Source organism: Lepidochelys olivacea (assembly GCF_965140295.1).
Source record: "Lepidochelys olivacea isolate rLepOli2 genome assembly, chromosome: 10".
NCBI classification, from domain to species: Eukaryota; Metazoa; Chordata; order Testudines; family Cheloniidae; genus Lepidochelys; species Lepidochelys olivacea.
In genome coordinates this window covers 34,412,705-34,426,125 of record NC_140420.1, presented here as the reverse complement: position 1 = coordinate 34,426,125, position 13,421 = coordinate 34,412,705, and positions in this window count along the sequence as shown.

Here is a 13,421-nt window from a genome sequence, read left to right as displayed (position 1 = left end):
GATGGAACGCTAGACAATTAGCTTTTATCCACCTCCATCTCTGCCAGACATTCGGTCAAGAGAACGTAGTTCCATCCGTCAGATACCAGGGTGGATTAATAATAAGTACCTAGACAGATATCAACCCAGTGAAAAGGAGATGGGGAGCAGAATAGCATTAACGTATTGAAGACATTGAGACCCTCCTAATCTCTCGGTGGCTTCATGTACAAATTGAACAAGAAGGGAGCCGAGCCTGGACCCTGTCAAGAGAATTCCACATCTGAGCACCGTTGGGAGGAGGAGCACGTAGCTACCACTGCCCTTTGGAACGTCTCCATTAAGCATTTAATCTGATTCTGCCCAGCCCTGTCAGGCCCCAGCACTCTGCAATCAATGGGATCGAAAACCTCAAATAGACAGAATTATCAGCAAGCATGTCTGGCCTCATCCATTCCCTCGTGCAGGGCTGGAGTTGGACACCCTGCCACCCGGGGCCGAGGCCTGAGCCCAAGCAACTTAGCTTTGTGGGGCCGACAGTGTTGTGGGACCCCAGGCAAGTGCTCTGCTTGCTGCCCCCTAACTGTGACCCTACCCTCATGAGACAATCAACCACCAAGACTAACAGCATTTCCTTGTCATACCCAGGTCTGAAGTCTGAATGATTAGTATCCAAAAACTGGAGGATATTAGATGTAGTTTGAGATATCCCGACACCACCTTTTCAGTGACCTCCCCTATGTTGGGGACACTGGGGTATGGCCACTAGGTAACTCGAGGGGATGGAAGACCACGAGTGTCAATGAAGCCCCCTCGCACTAGGCCCAAGTGTCCTTGGCCCCACCGCCTGGAGGCATTCGCAGCAGTTATGCTGAGGATCTGCAACAATATGTTGCAGAGTCAGACTGCCTGAAACTAAACAAGGCCAAACAGGGCAAATATAAAAAAACAATGCTAAATAAAGCAGCTTTATGTATAGTTTAACAAATAATACAAAAAACAAGAAAACTAGCTGGAAACTGGATTGGCTGGCTATATGGATACTTAGGGCAGCTTGCTATTAAATAAGTATGCTAAAAAAAAAAAATGTATAAAAGCCTGTGTAACTTCCTGCTCTGTGTGCAGGATTTGAGATTTTATTTTTTTTGTACTTTTTTGCAGCTGCAAATAAACTTTTTTGCTTTTTTACCCTGTTGTAATTATTGGGTGTAGCACACTGGGTAGTGAACCAACTCCAGGTGTTGTTTAGCCTCTCGGCACTGGGTGCTGACAACAGCTTTTGGCGTCCCTGGGTGGGCAACAAGGCTGCTATTTAGCCTTGCCCAGACCCCTCCTGGAGGTCGAGGATTGCGGAGAGAACCGACACCCAGCGTGCACCGGTGAGTTCATCGGGGGCCTCGGAGGAGACGCGATGTGATCAACCCCGGAGGGCACAACGGTGCAACGCACTCATATAGTGGAAAAGCAGCTGTGGACAACGGTGAGGAACCAGTCCCTTGGACATAGGGGAGGAGCAGCTGTGGACGACGGTGAGGAACCGGTCCCTTGGATAAGGTAGGAACCTTTTGAAATCCGGATTGTATGCTCTGTTGGAACCTGGGGACGCCCAGAGTTACCCTATAGGTATGGGACAGGGACAAAGCTCGGGGGTCAGGGCACGGTGTACGCCCCTAGAATGCATTCTAGCAAACTGGAAGATATTTGGTGCGGATCCAATAACTAAAAGCCAATTAAAACAATTCTGTACAGTTGACTGGCCTCAATATCAACTAGAGGACCAGGAGTGGTGGCCACCAGGAGGGTCAATTAATTACAACACGATCCTTCAGTTACTCCTGTTCTGTCAGAGAACAAGAAAATGGAATGAACATACGTATGCGCATTTGTTTCTGACTTTATGTACTCGTCCAGATATTTTACAGCACCGTAATCTGACTCCGACTGGTTTGGTAGCAGCTAATGTTAGTCCCCAGACCCCCACCCCCACTGTAATGGCAGAGCCGGTGTCCCCTTCGGCCCCCACACCCCCACCGTATATGGGTAGGATGCCTCGGGTTACAGAGATTGCCCCCTCGGTGGGACTTTATCCTTTGCTTACCGAGACTGTTGTGGCTTGCCCAGGGGCAGAGGGACGTCAGGCTACCGCTATGCAAGTTTACACCCATGTGCCTTAATCCAATAAACTTAGCAGCTTTTAAAACACAGGCTGAAGAATTCTCAACAAACCCAAGCCGGTTTATTTCAGTCTTTGAGGAGTGCCTCAATAGTCACAAGCCAAATTAAAACAACTGTAATACCCTCCTGAGAACCCTGTTGTCTGAGGTAGAGGAATCAGGTTACAGATAAGGCAAGGGGAGCATCAGCATTCAAGCAAAAAAAAAAAAAAAAAAGCTATCTGTCAAGTTCCTACCCCAAGTAATTGTAAGCGGCTCAGGGCATTTCTAGGTATGGCAGGCTTTTGCAGGATATGAATCCCAGAGTTTGGACTGTGGGCTAAACCCCTGTACGACTGTGTAAAAAAAGCAGAGCATGACCCCTTCTATTGGACCCCAGAGGCTGACAGGGCATTTAAAATCCTAAAAAAAAAAAAATTAATAAAAGCCCCGGCTCTGGGCCTGCCGGATCTCTCTAAGCCGTTTCAGTTGTATGTACATAAACAAAAGGGGATGGCTCTAGGAGTGCTCACACAGCTGTTAGGAGCATGAAGACGTCCCGTGGCTTATTTTTCTAAGCAACTGAATCAGGTTGCAAAGGGTTGGCCGGCATGTTTATGGGCGGTCGCAGCTACTGCCCTAGTGCTTGAGGAAGCCAAGAAGCTAACATTGGGAGGGGTTATGCAAATCTATACTCCCCATATGGTCCGAGCCCTATTGGATGCAAAGGGAGAGCTTTGGCTCACCCAGGCTCGGATTGCTCGGTACCAGGCTAAGCTGTTAAAGAACTCTAAAGTCACCTTACAGCCTTGCCCCTCCCTTAACCCAGCCACTCTCTTGCCAGAAACAGAGGAACAGAAACATGACTGTTTAGAAATCATAGACGCCCAGTACTCCAGCCGTCCGAATTTAAAGGATGTGCCCCTCCCAAATGCAAATTATAAGTGGTACACTAATGGTAGCAGTACTGTAATAAATGGGCAAAGGAGGGCCGGTTATGCTGTTGTGACCCTCCATGACACTGTGGAAGCTGAAGGTTTGCCTGCTGGGACCTCTGCCCAGCTGGCCAAACTAATAGCCCTGACCCATGCACTTGAACTGTCAAAAGAAAAGCGGGTCAACATTTTTACTAATTCAAAGTATGCTTTTGGTGTGCTGCATGCTCATGCTGGCCTATGGAAGCAAAGGGGAATGCTGACAGCCCAAGGCTCCCCAGTCAAGTATGGGCCCCAAATCCTCCAGCTCCTAGAAGCCGTACAACTTCCCTCGGAAGTGACGGTGGTACACTATAAAGCCCATCAAAGGGAGGATCAAGATGTGGCCAGAGGTAATGCCCGGGCAGATAGAGAGGCTAAGCATGCTGCCACCCTGCCATCCCCTCAGACTGAGAACGCCCATATGCATGCCCTTATCCCATCAGTAGGGGAACTTCCAACCCCCCAGGACTCTGGGAAGGAGAGACAGCTAACTGACAAACTCGGTCTCTGGGAAAAGGAGGGATGGCTCCATTCCCCGGAAGGGAAGGTCCTCTTACCAAAGGGCCTGATCCGGCCAGTGCTGCAAAAACTACATCAAACCACTCATGCTGGCAGGGAAGCACTTATCCAGCTAATGGGAAAATACTTTATCACTTCCGGACTCTGACCCCTGGCTGCCCAGGTACAAGCGGACTGCTTAGTCTGCCAAAAGAATAACCCCCGACCAGGACATCCTGTGCCACCAGCCGCCCTAGAATCCACTCCGGGCCCCGGACAAGTATGGCAAATAGACTTTACTGAGTTTCCCCGGACCCAAGGGTTCAAATATCTCCTTGTCATAGTGAATCGGTTCAGCGGATGGCCAGAAGCCTTCCCGTGCCGTAATTGCACTGCCAAAACAGTGGCCCTCAAGTTTGTTAAAGAGATCATTCCTCGCTTTGAACTCCCCCTGTGAATGAAATCTAACAATGGGACACATTTCATGTCAAAAATCATTCAAAGCATCTCACATGCCTTACAGATCCCCTGGAAACGCCATACGCCCTGAAGACTGCAAGCCAGTGGGGTAGTGGAGCGTAACAATCAGACCCTTAAACGGCATCTCTCAAAAGTGTGCCAAGAAGCCTCACTGCGATGGCCTGATGCTTTGCCCCTCGTCCTACTTCGTATCCGCGTTCTCCCTAAGGGTAAATTAGGGCTTAGTCCCTTTAAAATTATGTTTGGAAGGGCATGGCCTATGAACGGCACCCCGGTTCTGTCAGGGGAATGGGAGCTGAGTAATGTTTTTTTTGTCACAGTATATATGTTCCCTGTCTGCTGTTCTCTTGTCTCTTCACGGGTATACCAAGGATTCCCAGCCTCTCCCCTTGGACTCTCCCGTCCACTCCTTACAGCCCGGTGACTCTGTGCTTGTTCGTACCTGGAAAAATGAGCCTCTCCAAAAAAAAAGTGGAAAGGACCCTATACCGTCCTGCTGGTCTCCCATACAGCGGCAAAATTCAAAAAACACAAGAACTGAATCCATCACTGTTGTCTGAAGGCAGTACCCGCCCCCTCGTCAGCAGAGCAGTGGACCGTCCAACCTGCTGACTCCTCATCTAGTGACAATCTCGGGCTAAAGCTACTGTTTAAAAAACACAGATAGCGGGCACCTTAACGATAAAATGGGCCCACCCAGGTACTGGAGACCCTAGGTTAAAAAAACTCTGGTCATAATTAATTGAGTAACAATCTGTATTGGTATTTCCAAACCGTGCATGTCGGGAGCATAACTCCTTTGTTTCGCTTCCGCACCATGTTGCTACTTTAACAAACCAGACTGATTGCTGGGTATGTGCTCCAACTCCACTCTCCCTCAAAACGGGAATGCCCCTTGACATGCTGCCCTTGACCCTAGCAGAATTAGCCGCCACCAAAAAGCAAAAAAGAACGGACTCGCCGTTCTGGAATAAGACCTCTTTACAGCAAGCCACCTATCAGGACCAGAAGTATTCAGTTGCAGTACTTACTAAAAAAGTGTTGTGTTTTACCCGAAACCAATCTAATTACTATGGGCGTCCTGTGGAAAAAAGCTCCTGTGTTATTATACAGTGGGCTAATGGGTATTGAATAAAGACCAAAATGGGAGGCCAACAGTGTGTGTGTAATGGTTCCTCCCCTTTTAAAAAAACCCTTACAAATAATCTTACCACAAAAAAAAAGTTTGGAAATATAACTTGCCGTCCAGTTAATATCTCCAATGTAGCAAGCCAATGGTGGGTTTGTAATGGTCCCTATGGCAAGTGTAATTTGAACGGCACAATTAGAAACGCCCCCACTTGTACCCAATCAAAAAAATAGGATGCCCCCTTAGGGGCATATAAACTATTTAAAAAATCAGCCAAAGCAGCCTTAAATATCCCAGGAATCCCCTTAAAAAACAATACTTACTGGGCCCTACAAGGTCACTATTTTGTATGTGGCCGAAAGGCTTACAAAGTGCTGCCAGCCAACTGGACAGGTAGCTGTTATATAGCTCATGGAGTTCCTCATCTTTCCATAACTGCCACACTGCCCCAAAAAAAAAAAATTAGAAATGCCCAAGACACCTCTGTTAAGTCCCTGCGGCAACTAACTACGGCATTAAAGGGCAATATAAAAAATTCATAGAATCATAGAATATCAGGGTTGGAAGGGACCCCAGAAGGTCATCTAGTCCAACCCCCTGCTCGAAGCAGGACCAATTCCCAGTTAAATCATCCCAGCCAGGGCTTTGTCAAGCCTGACCTTAAAAACCTCTAAGGAAGGAGATTCTACCACCTCCCTAGGTAACGCATTCCAGTGTTTCACCACCCTCTTAGTGAAAAAGTTTTTCCTAATATCCAATCTAAACCTCCCCCACTGCAACTTGAGACCATTACTCCTCGTTCTGTCATCTGCTACCATTGAGAACAGTCTAGAGCCATCTTCTTTGGAACCCCCTTTCAGGTAGTTGAAAGCAGCTATCAAATCCCCCCTCATTCTTCTCTTCTGCAGGCTAAACAATCCCAGCTCCCTCAGCCTCTCCTCATAACTCATGTGTTCTAGACCCCTAATCATTTTTGTTGCCCTTCGCTGGACTCTCTCCAATTTATCCACATCCTTCTTGTAGTGTGGGGCCCAAAACTGGACACAGTACTCCAGATGAGGCCTCACCAATGTCGAATAGAGGGGAACGATCATGTCCCTCGATCTGCTCGCTATGCCCCTACTTATACATCCCAAAATGCCATTGGCCTTCTTGGCAACAAGGGCACACTGCTGACTCATATCCAGCTTCTCGTCCACTGTCACCCCTAGGTCCTTTTCCGCAGAACTGCTGCCTAGCCATTCAGCCCCTAGTCTGTAGCTGTGCATTGGGTTCTTCCGTCCTAAGTGCAGGACCCTGAACTTATCCTTATTGAACCTCATCAGATTTCTTTTGGCCCAATCCTCCAATTTGTCTAGGTCCTTCTGTATCCTATCCCTCCCCTCCAGCGTATCTACCACTCCTCCCAGTTTAGTATCATCCGCAAATTTGCTGAGAGTGCAATCCACACCATCCTCCAGATCATTTATGAAGATATTGAACAAAACCGGCCCCAGGACCGACCCCTGGGGCACTCCACTTGACACCGGCTGCCAACTAGACATGGAGCCATTGATCACTACCCGTTGAGCCCGACAATCTAGCCAGCTTTCTACCCACCTTATAGTGCATTCATCCAGCCCATACTTCCTTAACTTGCTGACAAGAATACTGTGGGAGACCGTGTCAAAAGTTTTGCTAAAGTCAAGAAACAATACATCCCCTGCTTTCCCTTCATCCACAGAACCAGTAATCTCATCATAAAAGGCGATTAGATTAGTCAGGCATGACCTTCCCTTGGTGAATCCATGCTGGCTGTTCCTGATCACTTTCCTCTCATGCAAGTGCTTCAGGATTGATTCTTTAAGGACCTGCTCCATGATTTTTCCAGGGACTGAGGTGAGGATGACTGGCCTGTAGTTCCCAGGATCCTCCTTCTTCCCTTTTTTAAAGATTGGCACTACATTAGCCTTTTTCCAGTCATCCGGGACTTCCCTGGTTCGCCACGAGTTTTCAAAGATAATGGCCAATGGCTCTGCAATCACAGCCGCCAATTCCTTCACAACCAAGAAGCTTGTAGGGTGCACTATACTGGGAATAGCGCCACTGTTTACCAGGCCATCCATGGCATGCATAGGCCGCTATACTGTAAGGCTGCAAATGGTACTTGATAAAGTGGCCTTAAAATTAAAAAACTCGGTTAATAATTTAAAATCAACAGTAAAAACATTAAATAAAAAGGTACAGCAGCTCAGGACGTTTTCCCTCCAAAACAGGCTGGCTTTGGACTATCTCTTGGCATCCCAAGAAGGGGTTTGTGCCCTCGTTGGGCCCCAATGTTATGTATATATAAATAATAGCAGTTATAAAATCTATAAAAAGGTGGTACAGGCTGAGGCCCATGCCCGAGCCAAAGCACAGGTTGCTTATACTGCCCCAGAAAGTGATTGGTTGCAAACCTTGTTTTCAGGCTGGGATTTGTCATCTTGGCTTGGTGGTTTATTTAGCCTGTTATTGACATTTCTCTTTCCTGTACTGCTTGTATTAATGGTATTATGCTGTGCAGTATCATGTGTCAGGGCCCTTTTACAAAAATTAATAAGTCATTCTCTTCAGAGCTATCACAAAGTGCTTATGCAAAATCCTATTATAAAAAAATAAGTAGCCAAAGTAAAAAAACTCAAAGCCAAGGTTGTTGCGTGTTCTCAAAGGAGGGAGTTGTTGGGGACACTGGGGTATGGCCACTAGGTAACTCGAGGGGATGGAAGACCACGAGTGTCAATGAAGCCCCCTTGCACTAGGCCTCCAAGTGTCCTGCCCCACCCCCCCCCAGCCTGGAGGCACTCGCAGCAGCTCTGCGTACTAGGCCCACGAGTCCTTAGCCCCCCCGCCTGGAGGCACTCACAGCAGTTATGCTAAGAATCTGCAACAATATGTTGCAGAGTCAGACTGCCTGAAACTAAGCAAGGCCAAACAGAGCAACTATAAAAAAACAATGCTAAATAAAGCAGCTTTATGTATAGTTTAACAAATAATACAAAAAACAAGGAAACTAGCTGGAAACTGGATTGGCTGGCTATATGGATACTTAGGGCAGCTTGCTATTAAATAAGTATGCTAAAAAAAAAAAAATGTATAAAAGCCTGTGTAACTTCCTGCTCTGGGTGCAGGATTTGAGATTCTATTCTCCCTGTACCTTTTTGCAGCTGCAAATAAACTTTTCTGCTTCTTCACCCCGTTGTAATTATTGGGTGTAGCACACCGGGTAGCGAACCAACTCCAGGTGTTGTTTAGCCTCTCAGCATTGGGTGCCGGCAACACCCAGAAAGGGAAGATTAGAGAGTGGCAAGTAATTAGCAAGAACTAGGGTCGAAAAATGGCTGCAGGTTATTGGTGTAACCCTTCTGCCCATCAGAGTTGGCAGCAACAAGGGCCGGGTTCAATATCTAGGGGATCCATTCCAATAACACAATGCAAACCGGCTCGAGCCCCCACCCAGTGACCTGGGACAAATATATACCACCCCCGCTGGCGCCTCCAAGAGGTAATACTTCCCCTCTCACAAGCACCTAGTCTGAGTGTAGCAAAAAGCCTTTTAATAACAGAGAGAAACAATGTGGCATTATGTTGGGGAAATACCACCAACAGGATTCATAACACAACCCATGAGCAAAAACCCACCCCAAGCAAATTGGGGAATGCCCTTTCCCTTTGGTTCTTGAGTCCAGCAACCCCAAATCACCCAAAGTCCAAAAAGTCCAGTGACCCAAAAGTCTCTGTCCCTGGTCAGGGCAGCCCCAGAATTCAAAATTTTATCTACAGAGCTTTACCTCCCAACCTGGGTGGAGATGGGGGCGGGGGTAAAAGGCACCTTACATGATCTGAAGCTGACTGCCCCATAGGCCTTCACTCTTCTCCACTCCACCAGCCGCCCCACAAACTGCTTCCCTCCACTCTGTGGCCCACCAGCAGTTCCCGCCGTCCCACGAACTGCTCCACGTCCCACCAGCAGCTCCCGCCGTCCTATGAACTGCTCCACCAGCCTGTCCACAAGGCACTCCAGCCGTCCTGCAAACTTCTCCACAATATATCTTCAGGCTCCCCCACTACTTAACACAATGCTCAGTGATTTCAGCTCTTAGCCAGTTCAGCTCTTTAGTGAATTCAGCTTGCAGTAGCGGAGCCTCAGTGCTGGTGCACCATTAGCCCAAAGTGAGCTCAGCAGCCTGTAACTAGACTCCTAATGAAATCAAAATTAGCTCTGACATTCCACAGTGGAGAGAAAAGGAAGTGCAATTAGCATGTAAGGCCCTCAGTAAGAGGCCTATACCACCAAGTATTAATGCTTGTCCCCCACTTCTCTCAATTCACAGAGTTTTGGAACCCATGACCCTTGCCTAGCGAGTGCTACTTAGTTGATGGTGAGTCCCTCCATCATAACAAAAGGCCAAGTACAGTTCCAAGCACTGTTCCCATAATCAGGGTAATAACAATTTATTCTTCCTGCCCCAATAACAGAGACACTGGGGATCCCACAGCAGTCAAAGGGACCATTTGGGCAGCTATGGCCTCATTCTAGGTGGGGTGGGTGTGCCTATGCAAATGAGATCGGCCCCTGAAGTTCTTTTCCACAACTTGCCACACCTCACCACCAGATGTCAGGGTGGAGCTCATCCTGACACTGCTTACATCGGTAAGCCACCCATGGTGACCAGTGAGGATGATGCAGAGGGAGGGTGCAGAACATGTATGGGTTATGGATAATAGATTGTAATACTGCCTCCCCTTCCCCCCAGGCAGTCCACATTTCTGTCCCTGGGCAGATCCGTTTCAGTCCATCAGTCTCGAGGTGAGATCATCCCTGCAGGTCCTCCGCCAGATCAGGACTGTGGGTGGGCCCTGTCATAAATATAAAGGGAAGGGTAAACCCCTTTGAAATCCCTCCTGGCCAGGGGAAAGCTCCTCTCACCTGTAAAGGGTTAAGAAGCTAAAGGTAACCTCGCTGGCACCTGACCAAAATGACCAATGAGGAGACAAGATACTTTCAAAAGCTGGGAGGAGGGAGAGAAACAAAGGGTTTGTGTGTCTGTCTGTAGTCGTCTTGGCCGGGGACAGAACAGGAATGGAGTCTTAGAACTTTTAGTAAGTAATCTAGCTAGGTATGTGTTAGATTATGATTTCTTTAAATGGCTGAGAAAAGAATTGTGCTGAATAGAATAACTATTTCTGTCTGTGTATCTTTTTTGTAACTTAAGGTTTTGCCTAGAGGGGTTCTCTATGTTTTTGAATCTAATTACCCTGTAAGATATATACCATCCTGATTTTACAGGGGGGATTTCTTTATTTCTATTTACTTCTATTTTTTATTAAAAGTCTTCTTGTAAAACACTGAATGCTTTTTCATTGTTCTCAGATCCAAGGGTTTGGGTCTGTGGTCACCTATGCAAATTGGTGAGGCTTTTTATCCAACATTTCCCAGGAAAGGGGGAGTGCAAGTGTTGGGAGGATTGTTCATTGTTCTTAAGATCCAAGGGTCTGGGTCTGTAGTCACCTAGGCAAATTGGTGAGGCTTTTTACCAAACCTTGTCCAGGAAGTGGGGTGCAAGGTTTTGGGAAGTATTTTGGGGGGAAGGACGCGTCCAAACAGCTCTTCCCCAGTAACCAGTATTAGTTTGGTGGTGGTAGCGGCCATTCCAAGGATAACGGGGGTAATATTTGTTACCTTGGGGAAGTTTTGACCTAAGCTGGTAAAGATAAGCTTAGGAGGTTTTTCATGCAGGTCCCCACATCTGTACCCTAGAGTTCAGAGTGGGGGAGGAACCTTGACATGGTGGCACAGTGGTGGGATTAACCTGAAATCATTTTGAGATCCAGTTGAGATTTTTTGAACTAGAAATACAGATTTTAAAAAGGAATTTTTAGGAAGTCCAGAAGGCAGCTTTGAAACTGAAAGCAGCTTGGTTTCTCTCTGCTTTGTGGCCAAGCAGAGACAAAAGGGGATTATCTTGTGAATTGCAGGTTTTCTTGCCTGGAGGCAGGGTACTTAACTCCTGCAGGGAAATTCACAGTCTTCCAACCCAGAGGTTTTTTTTTTTTTCTTTTCTTCCTAAAAGTAAATAGGGGGTGTGTGCTCTACCCATTTGCCTGGAGACAAAAGTGGCAGGGTTTTTTTTTAGGATTTTGATTTTTTTTTTTTTGTTTTACAAGGAGCACAGGTTTGAAAAGAAATTTTTTTTTTCTTTGGGCTGGGTAAGCAGTTTTCCAAGTAGTTGGAGGTTTTTTGCTTTAATTTGGGCCCAGAGCAGAGACAAGGGAATTGTCTTTTTCTGTAGGCTGACAATCACTATCAGAGAATAGGTATTCTATTCCAGCACAGCAAAATTTTACAGCCAAGTTTTGTTTGTTTATTTCTAAACCTCGGGTGTAAAGTTAGTTAAAAACAGAGAGGTTAGAATGGCCAAATCCTCAGCTCGACTACAGCTGGAATTAGCCAAATTTCAGGCTGAGGAAAAACAAAGGGAACATGAAAGACAGATAGAACTCATGCGGCTGGAGAAGGAGGTACAGGAGGCTGCCCACAAGAGGGAAATGGAGGCAAGGAAGCATGTGGAGGAGATGGAGAGGATAAAGGCCCAGCAGAATATACCAACAAACCCTAGCAATCCTTCTCCAGGTACCACTTCCCATCCCAGAAAGTTCCCCACCTACAAGGCAGGTGATGACACTGAGGCCTTCTTAGAAAACTTCGAAAGGGCCTGCCTTGGGTACAACATCTCTACTGACCAATACATGGTAGAGCTGAGGCCGCAGCTCAGTGGACCCTTAGCTGAGGTGGCAGCTGAAATGCCTAAAGAACACATGAACAAGTATGAACTGTTTAAATCCAAGGCGAGAGTCAGAATGGGGATAACACCCGAGCAGTCTCGTCGGAGGTTCAGAGCCCTAAGGTGGAAACCAGACATGTCATTTACCCGACATGCCTACCACATTGTAAAACATTGGGATGCCTGGATATCAGGAGCAAGTGTTGAATCTCCAGTAAATTTGCCCTTCCTAATGCAAATGGAACAATTCTTAGAGGGTGTTCCTGAGGAAATAGAAAGATACATCCTAGATGGGAAACCCAAAACTGTAATTGAGGCAGGAGAGATTGGAGCCAGATGGGTGGAGGTGGCAGAGAAGAAGAAAACTGGTCGCAGTTGGAGCGGAGACCAGAAGGGACCACCCCAGACCACACCCTATTACCGGGGGCCGCCCAAAGCCCCACCTACCTCCCAAAGAACCCTCCAGACCCCTTATCGTCCCACCACCCCGTTCTCCAGCAACCCACCTCGCCCCGGTGACCCGTCAGCTGGACGATGTTTTAAATGTAACGAGCTGGGGCATGTAAAGGCCAACTGCCCCAAGAACCCCAACAGGTTACAGTTCATTGCACCGGAATCACACCAGAGGTCCACAGGCCCAGATACCTCCCAGATACCCTTGGAGCGGAGGGAAACTGTGAGTGTGGGTGGGAAGAAGGTCACCGCGTGGAGGGACACCGGAGCACAAGTGTCAGCTATCCATGCTTCCTTAGTGGACCCCAATTTAATCAACCCAGAGATCCAAGTGACGATTCAACCCTTCAAGTCCAACTCTTTCAATTTGCCTACAGCCAAGTTGCCTGTCCAGTACAAGGGCTGGTCAGGAATGTGGACTTTTGCAGTCTATGATGATTATCCCATCCCCATGCTGTTGGGGGAAGACTTGGCCAATCATGTGAAGCAGGCCAAGAGGGTGGGAATGGTCACCCGCAACCAGGCTAAACAAGCCGTGAGGCCTAGCTCTGTTCCGGAAACTTCTATCAGGACCCAGTCAGAGGTGATGGACCTGGACCCCAGGCCAATGTCTGCAACAGCAGTAGTGGATCCAGTCCCAGAGACCCAGACGGAACCAGTCCCAGAACCGGAACCAGCCAAACAACCAACACCAGACCCCGTGTCAGCACTGAATCCAGTACTTGCAACCTCAACACCAGAGGGCCCCACCGAACCTGAACTGGCAGCAGCCGATAACCCTACACAAGAGGCTCAGCCGGAGCCTGAATCCCAACATAGTGCACCAGCGGAGAGCGGTTCACAGTCAACAGAAACAGCTCCATCCCCTATATCGCTTCCAGAGGGACCAAGCCTAGGTCCACAATCCCATGAGGAACTGATGTCTCCAGCATCAAGGGAACAGTTCCAG